The sequence below is a fragment of the Aplysia californica genome, unplaced genomic scaffold, assembly GCF_000002075.1.
Source record: "Aplysia californica isolate F4 #8 unplaced genomic scaffold, AplCal3.0 scaffold00300, whole genome shotgun sequence".
In the NCBI taxonomy this organism is placed as follows: Eukaryota; Metazoa; Mollusca; class Gastropoda; order Aplysiida; family Aplysiidae; genus Aplysia; species Aplysia californica.
The window spans coordinates 788,008-794,497 of record NW_004797570.1 but is presented as its reverse complement, the minus strand read 5'-3'; positions in this window follow the sequence as shown (position 1 = coordinate 794,497).

Below are 6,490 nucleotides of genomic sequence, written 5' to 3'. Positions count from 1 at the left end.
AGTGACCGAAAAAATTCTCTTCTCTAAATTTTGTCTCCTTTCACCTCCTTTCCTGCTCTCTAGCAATATTCTGTCGTCTGCTTTCGTCTCCTCTTTCTGCCCCCACTCCATCATCTCCTTTGCCCCCCTCCTCTGGGCTCCTGATTCTTTCTACAGCCTTTCTGCTGCTACTCCTCGGCTACTTCTTACTGCTGTCTTTCAGCCACACCCCTGATCTTCAGGTAGGAAAGATCTACACCTAGCCTTCTCGGACAAGGGCGAAAAATCTCGGAGGGCCCGTGTGCAAGTTGCGCACATTAAATATCCCTTGGTGGTCTAAAATCGATAAGAGTAGGCTTCGGCCGCCACCCGGGCAAAATTCAAAATTTCCTACCAACTGAAAAAGTTTAATGTGTCCTGCGCGCTCATATGACCTTATGCAGTTGCGAGCGCCGTAAAACACTTACAAAAACAAACATATAACAAAAACGTCTATTTGAATCTATTTGAAAAAAAACCCTGTTACAACAGCCTGGCTTCCAAACCATGCAGGCATTGATGGCAACGAAACCGTTGACCACTTTGCCAAAGAATCTCTAAAACTAGCTGAAAACAAAAATAGTGCCATCCCATTCTCTGACTTGAAACCGAAAGAAAAAGAAGACATCACATCCTCCTGGACCCAAATTTGGAATCAACAAATACACAACAAACTCCATTACATTCAACCGAAACTTGCACCCAGGAAACCCGTGTCTTTTCTACGAAGAAAAAAAATGTTGTTTACACCTGATTAAAAATGGGACACACGCTCGCCACGCACAAACATAATTTACTCGAAGGCAATGAGGCTCATTTTCGCATGGCGTGCAACACATATTTTACTGTTCGACTCATTCTGTGTTGATTTTGACCAAGTACAAGTGAAATATTTCAAATGCAGAAACATCAAGACTGTATTTGACATCGTTAGTCCAAAGAGGATTTTTGGGTTTCATTAAGGAAATTGGATTGTTTCATTAGATATAGTCTGTCCGTCCTTATAACTTAGTTATAGATTTGTGGCGTTGAAACTTCTTCGCACTTACATGACTAATATTGAGTCGAAAGTGCCATAAAACACTTACTCAATCAATCAATAAATCAACCAACCAATCAGTCAATAAATCAACCAACCAATCAATCAATCAATCAACACACTAGTGCTTACATGTGTACAAGTACGCACATACACATGCCTACATCCACGTACGCACGTAAATATATTACCGCATATATACACAGACATATGTACTCATACATTCACGCACATACACATTTACACGCTCATATACAAACGCATATAACGCGCATATACAGGCACATATACTCACTATTACACATACACACACATACATACACGCTCATATACGCAGACATACACATAATAGGTACTCACACAACTATTCCATATTCCAAACGTATACATTAAATTTATAACCTCCTTGTCCGTTCCACAGGTGCAGACCTGCTCTGCCAACATTTGGTTCAGTTTCCAAAATACGCCAAACTATAAGATCTCCGATGTGGTCTGCAAGGTGAGTTATCAAAATTGTGTCGATTGTGCCATAAAACATCAATCAATCATTATGGATAGCGTATGTTCCAGAAAACTCACCTGCAGTGTTTTCTGTGGAAAGTTGGAGGATGTCTGTGGTTGGTCAGTTATGAACTTGCGTTTAGTCCTTCTGTTATTACTCTATATGGTTTGTTCCTTGTTCCCTATCAAACAATCATCCCTCTCCCTCCTTTCCTTTGTATGTTACTTTTATACTCTTTAGCCTTCTGCTCTTATATGCTCCAGAAAAGGGCCCCTGTGTGTTGAGTATCTTCACCATAACCATGTCATTATCACGATAGAGAGCCCTTCCATCACCAACAAGAATATAATCAACAACGAACACAACAACATTAACAACAATAACAACAATAGCCACAACTGCAACAACAACAATAACCACAACCACAACCACCACAACCATCACAACCACAACTACGACCACAACAACAACAACAACAACAACAACAACAACAACATTTTAATCTTTATCATTATCTTTATCATTATTTATGTCATCATTATCATCATCATCATCAGCAGCAGCAGCAGCAGCAGCTTCAGCAGTAGCAGCAGCAGCTTCAGCAGTAGCAGCAGCAACAGCAACACCAGCAACACCTTCATCCCCAGCATCGTCATCATCAACATCATCGCCAACCACCAGTAGCATCGTCACCTTTTACAACAACAGAAACAACAACAACAACAACAACAACAACAACAACAACAACAACAACAACAACAAAACATGTCTATGTGTACATCTGTGTCTCTGTCTGTCTGTCTCCCTGTCTATCTGTCTGTCTATCTGTACATTATTATTATTATCCTTATTTTTTAAATTATTATTATTATTATTATTATTATTATTATTATTATTATTATTATTATTATTATTATTATTATTATTATTATCATCATCATCATCATTATTATTATTTCTATCATTATGGTATTATTATTGTCGTTGTTATCGTTGTTACCGTTGTTATCGTTGTTTTTGTTGTTGTTGTTGTTGTTGTTTTTTGATGTTGTTGTTGTTGTGTGGGTGGTTGGCGGGTGCTCTAGTGTTATATGACCTTATAGTGTTGCAAGTGCCGTAAAACTCTTACTAAAACTAAAATTATATTAAAAAGTTATTGTCGCTGTTGTTGTTGTTGTTGTTGTTGTTGTTGTTGTTGTTGTTGTTGTTGTTGTTGTCCTTTAGAAGATTTCGATGTCAAAGGTTATATATACATATACCTGACACTACTTTCACGTTTCTGTTTCAGTAAACCAAGTCCTCATTTTGAAGGATCGGCTTTTTACAGATGTAGATCTAGATCTACAGCTGTCTTTGCCATGTATCTGTTTTGACCATGTACACTTTTTTGTGAATAAAATTGTATTTGCGCAAATGAAAATAGTTTTCTTTTTTATATGGATTTGCTGTATGATGTTGTTCTTTGCCACATTCTTCCCATCAGTACCGAAACTGTTTATTGTCCCAGTTGTCGCTGTTGCTGTTCTTCTGTGTTGTTGTTGGTGTTAGTTGTTGTTGTTTTTGTTGCTGTCAGTTGTTCTTGCCAGTTGTTTTTTGTTCTTTGTTGTTGTTGTTGTCGTTGTAATTGTCAGTTGTTGTTGTCGTTGTAATTGGCAGTTGTTGTCGGTTGTTGTTGTCAGTTGTTGTTGTCATTGTAATTGTCAGTTATTGTCAGTTGTTGTTATTTTTTTTTTATCCTGTGCCCATTTATATTGAGATGGTGATGGTCTTTTTGGGGGGAGTATTGAAAGAAAAGGACACTGAAAGACAATGAAATAGAGGAAGCCGATGAAAGCCCAGCTGTTGCGAGTCAGTGGGAAAAATATGGGAAGAAAACCTTACAAAGAAAAAATAAGAAAAGCCTTCAGTACCAACACAATATATGTACAGTTATAATTTAGTGGTACTTCTATTGTTTCCATTGTCAATAACTCCTCGACAAAACAGATGGCGTCAGTGGTTTACGGGTGCTCTGGCGTGGTTTGCTCCTTATTTCTTATCAATCACTTATCGTCCTTATATCTCCTTCCTTTATATGTTGTTACTTTCTTGCAACATCCTAAAATCGTCTGCACCAAAATGACCTACCTATGTTGCAAGTAGGACACCAGAAAAGCTATATTCACCTTAACAATGTTAATGGAAAGATGTATCGAAGCACAGAAAGATCTGTATGTATGCTTCTTAGATTATTCAAAGGCGTTCGATAAAGTTAGACATGATAAGATATTTAAAATACTGGGGTAGCTTGACATAGATGGAAAAGATCTAAGAATTATCAGGAATTTGTACTGGGACCAAAACGCTGCTGTGCAAATTAATGGAGAATACAGTGAATATAAGCAGATTATGATAGGAGTGAGACAATGATGTGTTATGTCACCAGACCTCTTTAACATATACAATCCTTAGAAACATAGAATGTTCAGGTCTCAAAGCTAATGGCGAAAGTATTAATAGCATCAGATATGCCGATGACACAGTTTTGATAGCAGACTCACGAAATTACCTTCAATCGCTTCTAGATACTTTTGTAACAGAACGTGAATGTAAAGGATTATTGTTGAATGTAAAGAAAACAGAATGCATGGTAATATAAAAAAAACCCCAGCAAATCCTATTTGTAATCTCATTAGCAAAGGTGAAAAGATCAAAGAAGTCCAACAGTTTAAATATCTAGGATATAATAATAGAATAACATCTGATGTCAAATGTTCCACAGAAATAAAACGGGGAATTGCAATGGCGAAGGCTAGTTTCAATTTTAGAAAAGGGTAGCCCAATCCTGAAAAATAGAAACACCTCAGTGATTACCAAAATTAAAGTTCTGAAATGCTATCCTTCTATACGGCAGTGAATGCTGGACAATCACTAAAGACAGTGGAAATAAAATAGAAGCAACAGAAATATGGTTTCTTAGGAGACTGCTGAGAATATCGTGGAAGGATAAGAAGTCAAATGAGGTAGTACTTGATGAAGCCCACGTGGGACGCTCAATGTTAAAAACAATCAGGAAACGACAAATGCAGTTTTTGCGACACCTGAATAGACATAAAGGTCTTGAACATCTAGCCCTCACTGGCAACATTGAAGGCAAAAGAGGTAGGGGTAAGCCCAGAGCAGCCTACGTAGGGAAACTAAACAAATGGGTAAAGGGGAAAGATCAGGGAGAAGTAGCTCTTTTAAGGGCATCCAAGCAAAGGAATGAATGGAGAACTATGGTCGCCGAAGTCTGTCGTAGATCTGGCACTGGATGATGATGATGATGATGTTGCAAGTACCGTGAAACTCTTACTATAACAAAAAAAAAATTTTTTAAATGGCCAAACTGGTCTGTCATAGTGCGGTACAGGTCTTAACGGTTAGAAAGATTTCTATTTTAAACTATTTTAGGACTTAACTGACAGATAATATTATGTCCGATAACCAACAAACCAAAGGCAATGTTGCAACACATTTCAAACAACGAAGCACAAATCAGAAACACGAATTTGCTTATTTCATTGTATACATGTTGTTGCATTTCTTCCAGGCGCAGTTAGTCCATAGAGCATGGTCGTGCAGTGCCGCCTAAAATATTTTAATGTTCTATGACGTAAACACCCACAATAATAAAATAAAAGACGCCAGAAACAAACACTAGCCAAATATATCGAAACAAGGCCCTCGCTGGCGCCGTAACTGTCATTTCTATTCTATAGCGCCGTAAAACATCTACTATGCCATGCCTAAGTTCATGCGCTGTATCTAAACTTAACAGGATAGTCAACAGTGGAAACCTGACCTATAAATCGCTCTTTGGGATAACCCAAGCGATGACGACACTTGTAGTGAGTTTGGCGTTACATTAATATTAATAAGACGGCACATCTCAAATGTGCTCCTGCCGAATAGCGCCGAAACATAGCCCACAGTAGGCAATCTAAAAATAAACGCCATAGACTGTGCACTATTCCATGCCAAAATTATGTGGGCCCCGGAGCAATCCAGCGGAGTGCTCAAGTGAATTGTGATTGGTTCATTATCTTGTCGCTAGTCTATTTTAAGTGACTCTGTGACCATGAACCTGAGGGAGGTGAACGTGACATATTTAAGTCATCGTCTTATGAGTTGTGCTTTTGAACGGTTTGGTAGTGGAGTGGTGAAAGGTATTACGTGAGTGTTCAGTTCTATTGCAGGATGAATGAAATTGCCGTTTAGCTAACAAATAGATTTAGTTCTAGAAGTCAAAGCCACAAGTAAAAAGAATGAAACTAAAAGCACAAGGTATTCCTTCACCAACCCAAAGATCCTAAAGTTATACACCATCCCATTTACTCTGCCCTTGATTATCTTCAGCCTAAGATAGCTTAATTGTGCACGCTCACTTTTTAGACCCACGAGCCGCCCCTGATTTCTTCATAGGTTTTTGGCAAAGAGAAAAAAAAATTAAAATCTGTATGAAATAGAAGAATATGTTGTTGCCTTGTTGTTGTTTTTTTAACTGTGCCGAACAATCCCACGTCATCAAGCGTCGTCGAATGACCAGAATGCGCTCGTCCTCAATGAGTTAAAGTAGGCATAATGGTGAAACTAGGCACTCGTCAACATGACGAAACCGAAAAAAGGCATTTTTCAGCTGGTAAGGCTATTTTCATCAATTTTCTTTCCTTTTAGGCTCAGCATCTTCTATGCCCATTTAAGAACAAATTTCTTGTTGGATTAGACTGAAAAACGTTGATCAAAGGCACAGCAAATGTAAATTTATTGTAGTTTCTGGGGAGACTCAAGCTTTGAATGCCACCAAACCTTGGATGTTATCTTCTAGCCAATTTTACCTCTAAAGCCAGGCGACCACCACCTCTTTCAATAGCCAAGACAGAAGAATACTTTTAAAAATCACAAGCAAGACA